Raw genomic sequence first — 19,095 nt, forward strand, 5'->3', positions numbered from 1 at the left:
GAATAGATTTCAGGTGCTGTCACCACACACACACAAAATGATAACTGTGAGGAGATGATATGTTAATTAGTTTGACTGTAGTAATCATTTCCACGTGTGTATGTATGTCAAACCATGAGATTCTATACCTTAAATATATACAATACTTATTTGACAAGTCATTCTTTAAAAGTGCAATAGGGTGATAGTAGCTTTTTTTTTTTTTTTTTTAAAGAACATAAAGAGTTGCTTTATATTTCAGTGGCTGCATAAGATTTCTGACCTTGATAATTTTAACCAGTTCCTTTATGGTAGATATTTTGGTTACTTCTTACTTTTCGTTCTTGCAATCAATGCTGCAAAGAATACACTTGCACAAGGTAATTTCACACATCTGTGTATCTATCAGTGGGACAAATACCTGGAAATTTATTCAAAAGCTGTTTCCTGAATGTCTACTGAGTGCCAGGTTGAGGACTCACACTCAGGATTACAACACGCTTAAGTTGCACACTCAAGTTGCATCACGCAAAGTGACGCAACAATGCATGATCCATTGTTGTGAACCCCAGTGGTTCACGTGGTTGTCAATATCAACAGTCAGGGCACAAAACAGCCACAGCAACCAGGGGAGGCTGTAATCCACGCGGTATCCATTGGACACTAAAAGCACTGCTGCTTTCAGCCCCAATTTTGGGGGCCGCCACAAGAGCTCTGTACTTTCCCCCCCAACTTTCCACATCCATCTGTGAAAACCAGGACTTTTCATGTCCCAGGGAGAGGCTTCCCAGGACACAGCGCTTTCGGTGCTAAAATCGGGATAGTCCTGTGCCAACCGGTCAGTTGGTCGCCCTTCAACTGTTTCAGCCAAAAAGCTTTGTAAAATTTTACTTAAAATGTGAAACTTGGAAGGAACACCATCGGAAATAACTTACCAAACTTTATTGTCTGTGCTTGAGAGAATGGACTTAATGAGAAAACACCCAGATGAACGTGTATTGGAATTTGAAAAGATGTTACCAGTGTAAGGCTGGGGAGAAAGTCTGGAATTTTAGGCCACATATCAGATAATTTCCCAAATGTTTTACTTTGGTGATAAGTTGTCATGTTCAGTTATCTCTGGCTGGCGCACAAAAAGATGTAAAGTAAATATTCAAAAGTCTTTTCCGTATAAACTTTATGTTTACCACCATATTTCAAATAACTACACATTGAAACAATGAAAATAGGAAGAATACTTGGACCTCGACAGGCTCCCTATAGCGATGGAGCTGCAAAAGAGTTTAGAAATTATATCAAGCCATGTCTGTATACTTCAATAGAAATTGACTGTTAAGCTACAAAACTTCTAGCATGTGTTAAATCGTTTGATCATAAATAGTTTGTTCAGGGGAAAAAAATGAATATATTTAAATTTTTCATTTCTCTGCCGATGTATGTATTGAGCTAAATGACCATGCTGTTTGTAAATTATTTTGAATATCATCTTTGCATGTATATGGTCTCAAGGTTTCTTTCCCATGCAGGCCCTTGTTTAGAGGTGGAAGGGGTTCTGGAAATCAGGATAGATTCCCTTCAGCTCTCAGTTGCTTCCCTGATTCTTCATTGGGATTTATCCTATTGCAGCTCCATTTCCAACCATCTTGAGTGCCCAGGAGCAGGGGTTGGCCCACTCTGTATGAGCTGGATGGTAAGAAGGGTAAGTGACTCCAGTGTCAGGTGGCAACCCTAGATCATCTTCTTTTCTTCTCCTCTTGCCAGCCCCCACCTCACAGTTTGCCAGTGATTGAGAGACTTGAGGCTCCTTCCATCTGCCAACAGAGTCGATCAGACCCATGGAGATCAAATGCTCTGGATTTTCAGGGACAGGTCTAACTACATCTAAATTTTATCATTTTGAAAACTACAATTTGTTTAATGTGTGGGCAAATATGATTCAATTTTTATATCTTTATGAGGACTCATGTGCCTACATTCACAAACCAAAATAAAGTCAAGAGAAAAAAAGCAGGACATAAAATCTTATTTATGGTATGACCTTGGCCATCTAAAACATGCATATGCACAGAATATAAGAGGGGAGCAAATACATTGCAGTACAAACCGTGGGAATTTATGGGGATGCGATAACATTCGACTTTCTTTCCTCTTTCTTTATTTCCACAAACTAATCTAATGTGCCTATGTTATATTTTCAATGGAACATCCAAAAATAATAACACCTTTTTCACATCACTTTTTTCTATTTTTGTTTTTAAAATATAGGTTTTGTAGAACGGGACAGCTTCTCACCTCCCCTTTCTGTCGAGGATCCATCCCATCTACACACATACACAGGCACATATGCACACACACACACACTGGCGTATACAGACAGGTGCACACAGGCACACACACAATTTTGGGAACTTGTCTCAGTTAGCACCCTGTTCTACCACTAGCGCAGCAGTGAACAGAGGTGTGACATTTGGTGGGGCACTATGGAAAGATTGCCACCCCCTGTCCCAGGGTAATGGATCGCCAGGGATAGAGGACCCCCTAGGCAGAAGTTCCTAAAGAGTGCAAGATTCCTTTGCTATGTTGCTATTGCCTTGCAGATGGTGCTGACTTTGGTTAAGAGGTGTGCCCTTGGTTCTGACCCCTAAAAACCTCTCTGCACCTCAGCTATTTTCTCTACCAAGCTTACATATGAGAGAGTTAATGATTCCTTTCACCTCGTTTCTTCTAGGTAAGAAAATTTCAAGCGCACCACCCTCAACGTTCTCACCAGAGGTGCGTGTTATTGTTTACATAATTTGCTGCATGTCCTTCAACAAGAACAAAAAAAGTGATTTCTAAAAAATAAAATACGTTTAAAGACTCAGGAAGACATCCCCTTCTTTCAAAGTACTTTCTTTGGGTAAATAAACATTGCTTCAAGTTGCAGAGCCATTTCCAGCACCATTTGCTTAAGGATGGCTTATTTCTGCCAGAATCTACAACTGGCATGACATCTATGAATATGTGATTGCTATTTCACAGGCATTTTCCATATTTCACTTGCTATTGTTCCCGTGAACGTGACTATTTCTTATTTTTTGTGTTCCTCATCTCTTGCCCCCACATTACCCTCTGTAATGCAAGCATTTCATTTTTTATTTTTAATTTTTATTATGGAAAATTTCAAACACATAAAAGCAGAAAGAATAGTACAATGCACTCCACGTACCCATTAAGTTCAAGAGTCATCAACTTCAGCAATCATTAACTTTCTTCAATTCTTGTTTCATCCTATCCCCCATCATACTAGAAAAAAAAAATCTTTTCTTTTTTTTTCCTGGAGTATTGTGAAGCAAAGTGTAGACATCAACCCATTTCATCCAGAAATACACTTTAGATAAGTGTATTAGATAAATTTATTTTATCTAAATAGATAAGGACCAGTTTTAACATAACCGCGGCACAATATCATATCCAGGAAAATGACCAAGACAGACTTAAAGTCATCCGCTACCCAATAAACTTGTTCATTTCCCCAACTGTCTCACAAATGTATTTGTACATTTCATTCGATCAAATTAGAATCTGAAAAATTCCACACATTGCATGTGGTTATGTTGCTTAGAGTCTTTTAACATATTACATCTTCCCCTCAGCATTTCCGTGCCATTTATTTGTTGAAGAAACTATAATCTGCTCACTTCTTGCCAGGACTGGAGAAACAAAGGAGTCTTGGTTTAGAAGCCCGGCTGGGGCACGATGGCAGTCATGGTTTTCCTGGTCCTTGGGCCAGAGGGTTGGGTCTAGGCAGCTTTTGGGTCATTCCTTTCTTCTTTTTTCTACTTTAAAATTTTTCTTTAATGTGCTTAGTGTGTATAACTTTTATAATGAAAAATAGAAATGTAAATAGAAACAAAGATCCTTAATCAGACCATGTGCGCTGGTTTTTATTGTCCTTGTGGAATGGGTACATATTCCACATTCCATTCATAAGAATTAGGGCCCATCTCTCCCCATCAAATTTTGACCCACAAACATACACACCAGTCCTGGGAACTGTCTCAGTCAGTTACTTTCCGTCCTTACCTCCAGTGCACCAGAAGAACTGTGGTAAATCTTGGCAGGACCCCTCAGAAAGGTTTCTCGCCTCTACCCAAGAGGGAAGATTCTTAAACACGTCCCTGCATATTCCCAGGAAATAAAGGCCCCTTGGGCCCACTCCATTCAGATCTTACTAGGTTCTCCAGGGAATAGCAGTAGAAATTGGAGACTAGTGTATCAGCTATCATCTTCACCTCTGGGGCTTCCTGCCATCTCCTCTTGTTTTATATTCAAGAAAGGAGCAGTCCCACCTTGGCACTTCTCATCTAAGTAGGATCAGCAGAGGTGACAGGGGCCGGGGTAGTAGTGTGCGTGATGGTTTCACCATCTGCTGCTTTTAGGATTGGGTCATTTCCAGAAGCGAAGTCGTATAACAGGCATACTAGTTTGAAATAATAAATATAAGGATTTGTCATTATTTTTGCAACAAATCTTTCACCTTCCAACAGTCATAACGACCCTGGGGTCGGGGGAAGTGTGTATGCCCCCTTGAGAAGGAGGATGACATGATATAGGAGAATTGGTTCACTGGCCCTTAGAAAGAAGAATTGAAATAAAGTGTTTCCTTCCCGGAAGAAGTATGGGAAGGAGAGGGGAGAGAGAGAGGAGAAAATTAGTTACACGTGTGTGTCTGGACATCATCTTCTGAAAAATCCTGTAAGTGGGGGTATTAGATGGATGGGAAAGCTGGATATAGAGGCGGCACGTGCCGACAACACTGGGGCCATTATGACTGTTGGAAGACGAAAGCTTTATTGCAGTCTGTGAAGACACTTCACTCAGAGTGGATATGGAGAGATCAGACCCACGTCTGCACTCCTGAACCTTCCTCAGCTCCCACGTGCTTTAGAAGACATCAAGAATATCTCATCAGCCTCATGGAAAAGTGCAGAAGGCAGCTGAATGTTTGTTGTTGAGCACATCAGAGTCACTCTACTTGGGATGAAGGGATCTTGGAGCACGTTGGTCTACAAAGTGGGGTATGCCTGCATACAAGGTTGGTTAAGAGGAGTTATTGTAGGTGTGGAAAGGAAACATTAGAAATTCTGAGCATATTTATTTTTTTATCACATCCTTTTAAATTTCTAAGTTTAGTGTATGTTTCATGAGGACCATTGCATACGAATACAGTGTCACCAGTACATAATTTGTAAATTAAGAAATATACATCTATTGGAGATGTGTGCTCAAAAATCTTTTATTACTGGTGCATGTATCAGATTCTCAGGGCTGCTGTAACAAATTACCACAAACTGGGTGGTTGAGAACAACAGAAACGTATTCTCTCACAGTTCTGAAGCAAGGTGTTGTCAGGGCCACGCTCCCTCTGAAGCCTCTAGGGGAGGATCCTTCCTTGCCTCTTCCTAGCCTCCGGTGGTTGTGGCAATCCTTGATGTTCCTTGGCTTGTAGATGCATCACTCCAATCTCTGCCTCCATCTTCGCATAGCATGCTCCTCCACATGAGTCTGTGTCTCTGTGTGTTCTCTATTTTTTATGAAGACACATTGGATTTAGGGTCCACTCTAATCCAATATGGCCTCATCATAACTAATTACATTATGCAAAGACCCTATTTCCAGATAAAGTCACATTCTGAGGTTCCGGGTAGACATGAATCTTGGGGGCACACTGTTCAACCCAGTACGATGTATAATGAAAAATGATCAGTGACCATTGTTGGGGCAAACGTTACCCTGGTTACCCACATTGGAGTCGACTCTGAGTTGCAACCAAATCTCAAGGGGATCCATAAGTCTAGCAAGAGAACAGTCCAGTAAGAAATCATCGTTCAAGTTGCATGGCCACATAAGCAGAATCCAAAGAATAGCACTCAGACTGAGGACGCCTCTGTACGGCCGCCATGATATCACTTAAGCCTCACCCTTTCTTCCAATCCCCAGACATCATTTTATAGAGGAGAAGGAGAAGTAAGTAGAACTTAGAATTGACCCAATAATTGCCTGAAATGAAGCAGCCGAACTGGAAGAGCCCGAAGAATCTTTAATCATGAAATGCAAGTAGTCATCCTCTGTCCACCTTTAGTACCTGTTGGAGAAGCAGGATCAGTTATGGAAAACAAAGAAGTCGTTTTGTCTTAGCACAACAGAGTGTATTGTATTAAATGTTGAGATTCTGTTAAGAGTCTGTGTAAATGTGCCTCCCTGTCAATTTATGGTGTCTATATCCCTCTAGTGGTTTCAAACTTCACCTAAAAGCTGGCATATCCCATGCTAGCATTTTGAACCGGCTCACAGACAATGGAGAGCGGTGCCATTTAATATTTAAGAGTAAAGTGCATATCTTGGACTTGGAGAGACCTGGTTTCAAGTCTTCATTCTGCCATTTAATAGTGACCTTGCATGGCCCTGCATAAGCGACCTAAACTCTCTGAATCCCAGTTATCTCATCTGGAAAATGGGGGGGGGGGGTTATAAAGCCTATCACAAAGGGTTCTGGTTGGGGTGAAATTATACACTATAAATACACGCCCAGAACCTTAATAGGTGCTCAATTGATATAGGCTGTAGCTATGAATGACCTTCCTTCCTCATTCAGGAATCTGCACGAGGATCAGGGGAGAATCCTGTACCACCTTCAGAGCATCCCAGCAGCTTTTCTGGCTTTGCTATTGCACGATTTACCCTTAGCTTAAGGATTCATTGAACATGCTGTCTAAGCTTTGGTGGCCTTCATATTTTAAAATAATTCCATATCCTTCGTGTAAAGATGAGTGAGGTAATATTCTGCTGTCAGCTAATTTCTTTGTGGGAGTACCTCACTAACTTGAAAGTGTTTATCTTCACTATCATTGACACCTTTTCCACTAGATGCTCAAAAAGATTCATTCACTCACACACCTAATGTCTTTTCACTGTTGAATAGGCATGAGGTACCATTCTAGGCACCTGGGATATATCAACGAATGAAGCAAACACACAAAATCCTGACCCCATGGGGCTTGCATTCTAGCAAAATGATGATGAGAGGATTGACCCCTGGACTGACCCTCTGGCTGTAGACACTCCTGTGATTTCCAGAGAAATCAGACAGGACAGAGCAGCTTTTTTCCCACCTTGGTGGGAATGTGACCAGCTTCATAGTGCACTTTCGTATCTATTATTATATTTAGCAATGATAAGAATCACAGTATCTGCTCAGCCCCACTTGCACTTTACAAAGCAGTTGCATACACCGCACCTCATTTAATCTCCCTAGCCATCTTCTTGAGTAGGTATTATCATTGTTATATCCAGTTTACAGTTGGGGATGCTGAGACTCAAAGAAGTAAAAGGCTCTGTCCACTGTCACACAGCTCAGCCAAAGTGAGGAAGTCAAACCTTCTGATTCCAAATCCCATTCTTTTCTCAGGGGCGTAAGTAGTACAAGCAGCCCCAACCCATGAGGATTGAGAAAATGGATAATCATAAGCCAGGGTGTGCAGGGAAGGGTTGTGTGTGTGTGTGTGTGTGTGTGTGTGTGTGTGTGTGTGTTCACCCAAAAGGTGTTTATCAAAGGAATGAAAGGCAATTGCCCCAGTGCAATTAGTGACGTTTCCTCAGCCCTGGGGGCTCCCACCCACAGCCAAGGAGCTAGTACCATACTTGACGGCCTCCTGGTTGACTCTGCCAGTCTGAGGATGGGTGGCCGTCGTCCTCCATTCCCAAGCACCACTCACTGGCAACAAGTTCCACACTCTTGATCATGTGGGAAAGGGAAATATTGCTGTTTCCTATCCATATCCTTATTAAGAGATGAGCAACCTCTTAATAAGGCCTGCTAGAGCTGGAGTGGGATTGGGCATAGATATGGTGAAGGAGCTCACAGCAGCCAGTCCAACCTTGACTTCTCTGCCTTAGGAGAGGGACACGACAGCCCCTGAGTTTGCTAGCACCATTGGCGCCCAAAAGCCATGAACATGACTTTTGGCTGGTGAGTCCTCCCTCCAACAAAGCAATTCACAGTAAGGTGCAGTGGAAGGGGAAGGCTACTGCAGTCCATGGGTTCTGGGCCATGGTATATATGGTGCATCCCATTAGTTCCCCCGTTGCTTTCCCATCTCCACTTTGGTGCCAACTGCGCTCATGGAACTGTTTTCAGCACACATGTGGGGACACGGATGCTGATGTGGATAGACTGTAGGCTAAAAACTCTAGCATAGAAGTCTAACTGGGTCCCTGCTGTAGGTGCAGTTTCTTCCACTCTCCTGCATTGCCCAGTTCTGACAATTTTCTTAAAACTGATAATTCAGAGGCATTTTTTTCAAAATCTAATTCCTGGTGTTATTCTCACATAATCTCATCACTGATCCACACACTTCTTGCCAGGACTGGGAGAGGCAAACGGGTCCTGATTAGAAGCATGGCTGGGAAATATCGGGCATCACGGTTTTCCTGATCCTTGAGCCTCAGGGTCTGGGCAGCCCCACTCCCAACCGCTGGAGTTCTGTACCCTGCCCTGTGGGAATCTACAGAGAAAGGGCAGAGGGCTTTGGGTGTATTAGCCACATGGTGAGGGGAAAGAGGGGGCCGTTCCTCCTCTGCAGGCAGCATGAGCTGGATGACCAGGACCCTGTGTTGAGGGCCCTCTGCTGTTGACGTTCTTCAGGAGATTTCAGTCTATGTATTTGTTAGCTACAGGTCCCGAGCCTCATATCAAAGGTCGGCACGTCATGGACTGAGGTTTTCTCAGGGAATCAATCCTATTTTACAGAGCTGGCGGGAGGAAGAGGGAGCTGGGAGATCCTTTGGGAGTTCTGAGGAAATCTTCGCTGTGTTGGCAGCTCGGTGTCTCAGGGTGGGATTCCACTGCCGTCCTTCCTCACTCCTCTTTTTCCTCCCAGATACCTGTCTGCTGCCTTGCATGCTGATTTCCTATTCCCTGTCCTGGCGTGTAGGTTGTTTGTACTCCTTCATCGCACCTTGCACGCGTGCACTCTTCTTCTTTCTGAGACAGGATCCTTGACACTAGCGTTTGGAGAGAACAGCAGGTATGTCTGCTTTCTCTTCGCAGCTGCGTTTCAAGGGGGCTGTGCCAGGGTGGAGGGAGGTCTCACAGCAGGGAGAGGAATCAGGGAACAGCCAACAGAAGGAGCTGAGAAGCAGGCTGGCATGTCTCTGACCTTTCGAGCTGTCCAGGCTGGGTGTCAAGAACTGAGTTCTTTTGTGCTCCAGGGCTCTGGAGAGGCGGTAGGTGCCACCTACTCACAGTAACTGCTGCTCAGGATCTGGAACCATGTTTCCCACCGTCAACTTTCCCGCTCTACCATTTCTGAGGAAGGTGTGTGTGTGCATGTGTGTGTGAGAGAAAGAGTAAATGTGTGTGTGTTTGAGCATGGGTGGGTGTGTGTGTCTTCGTGCGTGCTCGTGTGTGTTTGTGAGAGAGAGAGTGAGAGAAAGCCTGTCACATCATTAGCTTCATATCTATGTATTCTAGGCCTGGGAAGGTAAGACGCAGAGGCTTAGAAATGCATCTCTAACTTTCTTTCTTTCGCAAAATTTGGATAGTTTTGGTAGACACAACTTGCTTCTCCTTCTTGTGTGTGTGTGTGCACGCACATATATGCGTGTGTGTTTGTCTTAATGAGTGTCCCTGTTTTTGTAATGTGTGTTAGTTTCTAGGTATGTGCACATGTGTGCATTTACGCATATTTCTGGGCACCATACCCCGCTCTGAGATTTTCTCTCTCCTTGTGTGTACCCACGTATATATTTGTGTACTTGTGTGTGGCATGCGTGACTCTAAGGTGCCTATGCATTATTAGATACGTTTGCAAGTGTGGAAGTGTATGTGGTGTGTTTATGGGGTGTACATATGGTGAGTGGGCACCTGATTGTGAATGTACACTTGAGTGTGTGTCTGTCTGCCTTGGAATGTAAGCCAATAAGCACACACTCAGAAGTGAAGACTGGGGTGATGTCCCATCTGGGAGAGTCTGAACAGGAGGTGTGAGGCAGCTGTCTGTGGGTATACGGGTATGTGTGCACACCTTTAGGGAGAGGTTGATGTCTTTCTGTATGAATTGGGAGACAAAGTGGAGTTGTCACCTGCTGGGGGGAGGGAGACTTTATCACTTTGGGGGCCCAGGACATGCTTGTCAGAACTCCTCTGTCAATGAACTGAGAATGAGAGCTGGAGCTGTTGAAAGAGGAAGGGACAGCAGAGAGGGCAGGAGGGTCAGAGAAGCATGCAAAAATAGGAGTAGTCAGACAGGCTTCCAGGAGTGAGAGCACAGAGCAACCATGTCAGGAGTAAACTTGAGGGTGCTAGAGTGGCCCATGGTACCCTGGCTTCTGTGAGCTGCCTCAGGGACTGCGGTGAGAGGGGCAGCCCAGATGAAAGGTCAGATGTGGCCAGAGAACAACAGGAAGAGGTGCTGTCGCCAAGGTGCATGGGAGGAGGGTGGATCCTACCAGAGAGCAGAAAAGGAAACAGGTTCTGAGGCAAAGGAGATCCCCTGGCAGGCTGGGCTGTGGTGACACCTTCCACTTGCCACAGCCTGAGGGTCAAACTTGCGTGGACTAGCCCCAAGCCAAGCTCCGGGGTCTGCGTGGCTGAGATGTTCATCGGCCTGAGGTGATGTGTGGACTGACTTTGGTGATCAGCCTTGGGTCAAAGAGCAGTTCTATCCTGATGTTTGTAGGGTCTTATTTTGCTTATTGTTTGGTCTTTCATTTTGCCCCTTAGTACAGTCCCTTGAGACAAATCATAATTTTGTCCTGTATGACCTGAGGAGAGAGGGAATTCCCCCACGACAAGGGTGTGGAGACCAGAGTTCAGGAGCAGCCAGCTCCTCTGAACTGCCCCGGATGCACATAGAAGAGGGGCAGCTGTGATAACGGTTCTCTCCCCTACTAGGCAGTTCCTCCTCAGCAATGCATTAATGTGTGTATGTGTGAGAGTACAAGTGTGTGTGTGTGTGTGTGTGTATGCTGTAAACTGCCCAGATCAGGGTTTGAGAGCTTCCAAGTACTTGGTGCATTGTATTGGAGACTGGGGACTTGTTTGCAGATAACCATGATAGGAGGGAAGGAGGTGAGGGGGACTGGTATCCTGAGAGGGGCAGTGTGGGTTTGGCGGAGCTGCTTCAAAGTCCACGTTTTTGTACAGGGTTAGAGATAGGGACATGTCACGCACCTCTGCACAGAATGCAGCTTGGCTCTGGCACGTGGGCCCTGGCAGCTGTGCGAACTGCTTGGGGGCAATGTCGACATCATGAGGGTCATCGTCTTACTTGGAGGCTCCATTGAAGCTCTCTCAGGGCACTTCCAGATTGCTTGTTGGAGACTATAGTGAACAGATAGGTCTCGATAGCAATTTGTGTCACCCTTTTGGGACTCCCAGACACAACAAGTATGGGAATTTTTGCCAAGGGGGCTGTGAGATCAACAGTGATAATAGAGGGGGGCTCTGAGTCACTGTACATGTTTGTACCGATATACAGAAAACTGATGTAAATGTTTACAAATATATGTGTGTCTAGCATTAAGTATATATATATGTGTGTGTGTATGTGTGTGTATACATATATATAGTTGTTATAATTTGTATCATATTCGTTGTCATCTTCCTGACTATGCATTGAAAGAGTACACACAAATGTTAGCACAGATAACCTCTGGATGGTGGGATTAAGGCTAAATATTTCCTGAACACTATACTTTCAGGGCTCGCAGAAATGTGTGCAAGAATCACGAAGCTTTCCTACAATCACAAAGTACAAAAAGCTACAAAGTAAGTTCCATCTTTCCTTGACTGTCAAGGCCCAGCGGAAGTCTTGGCCGCTGTGATATCTTCCTTTTGAACTCCTGTACTGCTTCTTGTTCATACAACTCTCTTGACACTCTGTCAGCAATCGAATAATTTGGTATTTCTTCTTCTTTTTACTTGCAATTTCTTCTTATTTAATCTCCTTCATGATAAGAACCATATTTTGTAATAATTCCCTTGAAATAGCAACCACTGATTGAATGTCTCTGATGGGCTAGGCACCGTGCCAGAGCAGAACAGATGAAATTGCAGTCTGTGGACACTTGCTGCCTCGCAAAATTGTGTCACCAATCTGCGGTAAGTACATAATTTGAGAGTACATGTTTAGAAAGTTCTATCGTCTATGGTGAGAGTCTCTATGATGTTTTAAAAAATCGAGGCTTGCACTTTGTGTGTCTTTGCCATTTTTCTTCTTTCTATTAATTCATTTTCCTTGCATCGTACAAATGTATTGGTCCATGAGTGCCTGGCTTGGAAAACAACAAATACTTGTCGTTCACCGCAGACAGTTTGAGAAGCAGCAGTCTAGGGGATTTGTGAAAATCAGCTGATTCATTTTCCACAACATGTCTATAAAGCAGGAGGCATTATTCATGTTTTTGGCGGTGTACACAGAGGCTGACACAAGTTAGATAACTTCTACTAGGTCCCCAAGGTATCATGTAGACACCTTGGGTTTGGGACCAGCATGTTTCCACCCAACTTGCATGGTTCACCTCAACTGCTACTCCACTGGTGCCCAGCACTTGTTTGTCTTATCAGGACTTCAGAAGTGCCGATTACACAATCCTGGTGGCTGCTCTCCACTTCACAGCATCATATGGGGCCAATGATGCCTCCGGGCCAGCTCGATGACAGCCTTTATGGCAGGCACTGCAGCAGGGCTGGGGGGCACCTTGGAGGAGTTCATCTCTGAAACGAGGGACACAGTTTCAGGCATGTTAACTAAAGCACCATGTGAAGGGAGAACAGAGTAAAACGATACTAAATGTCCATTTGCAGAGGAGTGGGCACCTAAAGGCCTTGATCACGATTTCTGGGTCAGGGCTATTGGAGAGGGTAGAAGGTGAGTGTGTGCCCTAGAGGAGCTCATCTATAAAATAAGCTGCCTTCCAAATCTGGGTCTCCTATGGCCCCGTGCCCTCTCTTCTTCCTCTGTTCCTTTCTTCTCAGGGAGTCTGAACTGATTCTCACTGGCTCAGATCAGCCATACGATTATGCCTCTCCTGGCATAGGCCTGGACACTGTGACCTGAGACCCAATCCTGTGAAAGCCTTATCTGGAGATGAGGCTCCACTTCACTGTGAAGCTCATTCCTTGGGTCATATTAGATGGGAACTTTTGCCAGACAAGTTTGGTAGGGAGTGGGAAGATGACAGAATGAAGCCGACTGGAGGAAGCCCCAAGGAGAACAAAAAGACTGTGCATGATTTGCAAATCATATATGTGACAAAGGGTTAATCTCCATAATATATAAGGAACTCACACAACTGAACAACAAAAAACCAAACAACCTGATCAAAAAATGGGCAGTGGATAATTTTTCCAAAGAAGATGTACAGACGGCCAATAAACACATGAAAAGATGTTCAACATCACTAATCATCAGGGAAATGCAAATCAAAACTACACTAAGATACCACCTTACACCCGTTAAAATGGCTATAATCACTAAGACTGAAAATAACAAATGTTGGAGAGGGTGTGGAGAAAAGGGAACCCTCATACACTGCTGGTGGGAATGCAAACTGGCGCAGCCACTAGGGAAAACAGTGTGGAGATTCCTCAAAAAACTCAAAATAGAACTACCATAGGACCCAGCTATCCCACTACTGGCTATCTACCCAAACAATTTGAAATCAACAATCCACAGTAACATATGTACCCTATATTCATAGCAGCACTATTCACAATAGCCAAGACATGGAAACAATCCAAGTGCCCATCGACCAATGATTGGGTAAAGAAGATGTGGTATATATATACAATGGAATACTACTCAGCCATAAAAAAGACAAATTCGTCCCATTTGCAATAACATGGAAGGACCTGGAGGGAATTATGCTAAGTGAAATAAGCCAGTCTGAGAAAGACAAACACCAGATGATTTCACTCATATGTGGAATATAAACATACAAATGGACAAAGAAACCAGTTCAGTGGTTACCAGAGGAAGGGGGGTGGGGAGTCGGCAGAGGAGGTGAAGGGGATCACTTAGGTGGTGACAGACAAGAAATAATGTACAACTGAAATTTCACATCAGCGTAAACTATTATGAACTCAGTAAAAAAAAAAAGACTGTGCATGAGTGAGAGTGTGTGTGTGTGTGTGTGGCCAACACTCTAAAGAATAGTGTTCCAAATGGCACAGTGGCCTTTTAGTTTGATCAGAGTTGTTGATGTCCCCAGGGAGTTACTGTCCTGGCTTGGTCAGCCAACAGGCCTCCAGGCATTAAGGATGTTCTAAAAGTCAAGGAGGAGAGGATAGTTCTATGGTTCTGGGATGTCTGTTCCACTTGGAGCTGGGCCAGCCTTCAGAGGAGGGGTCTGTTTCAAGCAAGTCAAGATCGCAGAGGTTCTATCCCCTCAGCCTCAGACTCAGAATAGAGCTCTAGCACTAAAGTCATACAGTGTCATACAGGAAACTGAGGCAGGTGCTCGAGCATACAGGCTGTGGCTATCATGTAGTCATTCGAAGCAGCTGTGGTTCAGTGGGGAGGCTTGGTACCAGTATAAGGGACAGCAAGAGTAATTCCACGCTCTGCTTTGCCAGCAGGTCTGAGTCTAAGGTTATAAGACTACCTTGAGAGTCAGACCATTTGGGCTCAAAACTTTACTCCTCCGGTTGTTTGCTAAGTGTCCTGGGCCAGTCCATCTGACCACCTTGTGTAGCACGTCTCTAACTTGTAAAACGGGGATCACAATATAACCTACATTATTGAGTTGTTTGGAGTATTAAATGTTACCAGGGTGCCCTGAAGTGTGCCTGGCACACAATAAGATGCTCAACAGACATGGAGGCTCAACAAATAGGCAGGTGACTTACCTCAACTAGAGGAGTTCAAGGGGGCCAGAAAATCTAGCTGACCTCTACCCAATCCACTAACCACATGATTTGCAACTCCTTGTGCATGCTCTAGTGCTCCTCTTTATGCAAAGTCCAAGTGCCCTCCTGCCTACTCAAAGTTACTGCTCCAACAATTACTGCTCTCCAACAGCTACTGCTCTGCCTCCCCTGTGCCATTGATTTTGCTCCTCTCTGCTGAGTTCCTCCGTTCAGCACAATGCTACTTCTTCCATCTGTAGTAAATCTTCTCCTGACTCTCTCTTCCTCCACCAGATGCTGCCCGATTTCTTTGTTCCCTTTTGCAGCAAAACTCCTTTTAAGACTTGTCTGTACTCACTGGTTCCTCACCTCCCATTCTCTCTTAAATCTGTCCAAAGCAGGCTCTATCACCCAATCCCCCAATGAAGCTGCTCTCATCCAGGGCACCAGGGACCTCTGCATTGCTAAATCCAACTGTCAAGTCTCACTCCTCCTCTTATCTCACCTGGCATCAGCACTTTGAGCATAGTTGACCACTGGCTCTCCCTTGATACGCTTTGCTTCATGTGGCTCCTGGGACACTACACTCTTGGTCTGCAGCACTGGTGACAACTTCTCAGTCTCCTCAGCTGGCATCTCCTCTTCCCCCCATCCCTTTATGCTGCAGGTCTCTGCCCATGATCTTCTGCTCTTCTCTATGTACACTCACTCCCTAACCAATCTCATATAGTCTCATAGCTTTTAAAGGCCATCTACACATCTTAGGTGCAACCTTTCAGCCAAATTCCTGACTTCTGTATTACTGAATTCTAAACAATTGCCTACTCAACTCACATGAGTGTCAAAGAGACATCCTGATTCAACAGTCCAGAGCTGAATTCTCGATCCCCTCCCCCACCTATAAAACCTGTTCCTACTACAGCATTCCCCATATCAGTTGACAGCCACTCCATTCTACTAGCTGCTCGGGCAAAAAAAATCTCTGGACTCAGGTCAGCCTTGACCCCTCTCTGACACTCCACATCCAAACCATCAGGAATTCTGTTAGGTCAACCTCAAAATATATCCAGAAACTGAGCAATTCTCACCATATCTACTCTTACCAGGATGATCCAAACCACTGTCATCTCCAGCACAACTTATGGCAATAGCTTCCTACCTAGTCTCCCTGCTCCCACCCTTGCCTGTTTTCACTCTATTCTCAACATAGTAAGTAGTCAAAGTGGTCCTTTCCAAAGGTAGGTCAGACCGTGCTACTCCTCTCCTCAATCCTTCACTGTCTCCCTCCTCCTGCCTCTGACATTTCACGCTTCACTGCAAACAGGACCAAACTCCTTAAAATGGCCTAATAGGCCCTACATAATGTGAGATTCTGTTAATCTCTCTGACCGTATCTCCTTATCTCCAACTCTTGCCCTTTTTGCTCACTCCACGCAGGCCACACTGGCATCTCCATCCTTCTTCAAACGTGCTAGACACTCCTGGGCCTTGGAACCTTCGCACTAACTGGTCCTTCTGTCTGAACAACACTTCCTTTATATATCAGCAAGGCAAACACCCTCAACTTCACTTCCTTGCTCAAATGTCACCCCTCCAATGAAGACTACCCTGCACACTTTTTGGTATTGAATTTTATGCTCCCTTTCTTTCCTGGCATTTCTGATCCACCTTACCCTGTTCTGTGTGAGCTTACCGCTGCCCCCAACCCCCGCACCCCTCCCCCAAACCAGACTACTTCTCACCTTCTAAGGTACTGTATAATTTGTTATTTAAAAGGTTTACCTTTTATTTCCTATTTTCGTGCAAGAGAGCTTGTGATTTGTTCATATATGTATCCCAGGTGACTGAAACCATGACTGGCACAAATGGACCTTTGTAAATACGTGTTGAATGAGTGAATGGATGACTTGTTAGATAATCACAACATCCAAAACAATGTAGGCCCAGTTATTTTTGAGACGTTACAGAATGAATCAAGACTCTCCTTGGTCAGAGTTTACAGGGGGGATTTCAGGCACTTCACATGTGCTGCACATTTTGAGATAACATTTGCAAGGGTGTCATTTGTCACAGGAACTGAGGCAGAAGTTGACCAGTCAAGAACTGGGACCGATTTTCACCAGCTGGTTGTGGGGTCCACTTTCCCTTCCAAACCACCCTCTGTGAGGTTTATGCCTGTTGGGCAATGAGCAGTACAATCCTAGAGTCCACTTTTCCTCCCCAAACTTGTTCTCCAAGCCCTGGATCACTCCAGAGTTATTCTCCTGTATAGCTTCGGCTGAGCTGAGACCTTCCTTTATGCAAGTGTCCTCACACAAATTTTCAAAGAAATTCCATTAGCTCTTTGATGTTTAACTGTTTCACGGCTCGCGAGCCCTGGAGTAACCTGTATACAGGTCTCAGTACATCTTCATACCAATAACCCTTCTTTACCGCCCCCACTACTTCAACATCATTTCCTTCAGAGAGCTAGAATTCAATGCTTCTGCCAAAGGAAGGAGACAGAGGGATCCTGAACACTACCCACCTCACAGGGGTGAATGTGAGCCCAGGCAGAATCCATATCTATCTTTCACCATGACCATGGTCTGCCCAGCACATGACTGCTGAGGCCACGGCCACAACACTGGGCCCAAGGAGGACACCCCTCAGCCTGTTTTATTGCATGGGCAGATACCCCCTACTTGCTGCCTGGATCTTACCCCAGGAACTCTACTCTGCTCAAGGTAAGAGTTCTGCCAGCCCATTGTACCTTTTGGATTGGAAACAGCATCAGCGCATGATGTTGCAGGCCCAGAGAGGTTGCCGCTTGGTTGGTCTATTGTGTGATGGCCAGGACCTAGGATTTGAGGATTGATGGAGGCTTCAGGGCGCCGAAGTTTCTGAGCAATGTGTTGTGATGGGGAAGACACACTTGTCTGGGAAGGAAATACTCACTCTACACATAGCAATCCCTCAAGGATGCCTGGTGATTGGGGCCGCAACAAATCAGAATAAAGGGACGTCCGCAGCTAAGCCCCAAATGGCTTATTAACCTCATTTTCCCACACCTCCTCACCCTACCCCAGCATGCTCCTTCTCACTTTTACCCTGGGTTTTGGTGGAGTTTGAAGACAGGAGACTTCCTCAAGGCTGGGTGGAGCCCCAGGTGTCCCGGTGATGCAGTCTGTTGTTTTAGTATAACAGTGTGGGCTTTAGACTTGGCTGGCCCTCGGTTCATGTCCAAGGCTGCCACTGATCAACCAGGTGACCCTAGCAACTTGCTTCTGATACCTGATTCTGAGTTTCCTCCTCTGTAAACTTGGCCTGGTGGCACCCACCTTGCTGGACTGTTGCAAAATTTAGAAACAATGTATGAAAACAGCCATCAATGTGCCTGGCACAATTTAGGCACTCAGGAAATGGCAGCTGCCACTCTTGCTATGCATTACGGACTTTTGGGCTCTCTATCCCTGAGCTCCCTAAACAAGTGGAGTGTTCTAGGACCCAGAAACTCAATCCACTTCAGAGGTATCCTGGCAACTAAAACTGCAGCTTTTCCACTCACTTTGTGGAAACTCTGCTGGGGCCAGGCCAGCTTAGGCTGTGGACTTACACAGCAAGAGGCTCCCAGCTTGTGTCCCATCTGGACACTGCTCAAAGCTCAAAGAATTTATGTAAATGAAACAATGAATATTCTCTTTTTCTCACCACCTTCCAGAAGCCCCTTTCCCTGCCTCTCCCTCAGCCCTGTTGTTCAGTTCATTCACAGCCACCGGAAATCCCACCCTTGTTCAGCATTTACCTAATAAATGAAGATGAACTCTTTGCAGTACCAATGTAGTGTGTTGGGGGGCAGGGAGGGGTGGGAGACACACTAAACCTCAGGCCAAGGGGGTAATAAGCCTGGGCCACTGATTGCTTCCTTGCTGGGCTAGGGCAGGTCACCCAATCCTTTGTGCATCCCTGGGGAACCTCCTGCCTGAGGCCTTCAGGATTCCAGCAGTCATCTCTTTTACAGTGCAGCTTGCAATATACTCCCACTCTTTCTCCCTTTATTTTGGTCCTACTGGTTCTCTGACTGAATTAAGCTTCTTGGCCCACACTCGCAAATAACCATTTTAGACAATTGGATGATTATTCCCCACCAGAGCCAAGGAAAGCATGGATTCAGACAGGTTTTTATTTCTTCAGGACATTATTCAGACCGGACATTATTTCTTCCCCTGTCCTTCAGGACGTTA

The 19,095-nt window shown here is 45.0% G+C and overlaps 1 long non-coding RNA gene across 1 annotated transcript; it reads left to right on the top strand.

Moving 5' to 3' along the window:
• The first annotated feature begins 1,505 nt into the window (after nucleotides 1-1,505).
• LOC138921763 (uncharacterized) lies at nucleotides 1,506-2,842 on the top strand. Its single transcript, XR_011434648.1, has 2 exons — nucleotides 1,506-1,678; nucleotides 2,708-2,842. It is a non-coding gene; the product is annotated as an uncharacterized lncRNA (long non-coding RNA).
• The last annotated feature ends 16,253 nt before the right edge of the window (nucleotides 2,843-19,095 follow it).

This window comes from Equus caballus, chromosome X (assembly GCF_041296265.1).
Source record: "Equus caballus isolate H_3958 breed thoroughbred chromosome X, TB-T2T, whole genome shotgun sequence".
NCBI classification, from domain to species: Eukaryota; Metazoa; Chordata; class Mammalia; order Perissodactyla; family Equidae; genus Equus; species Equus caballus.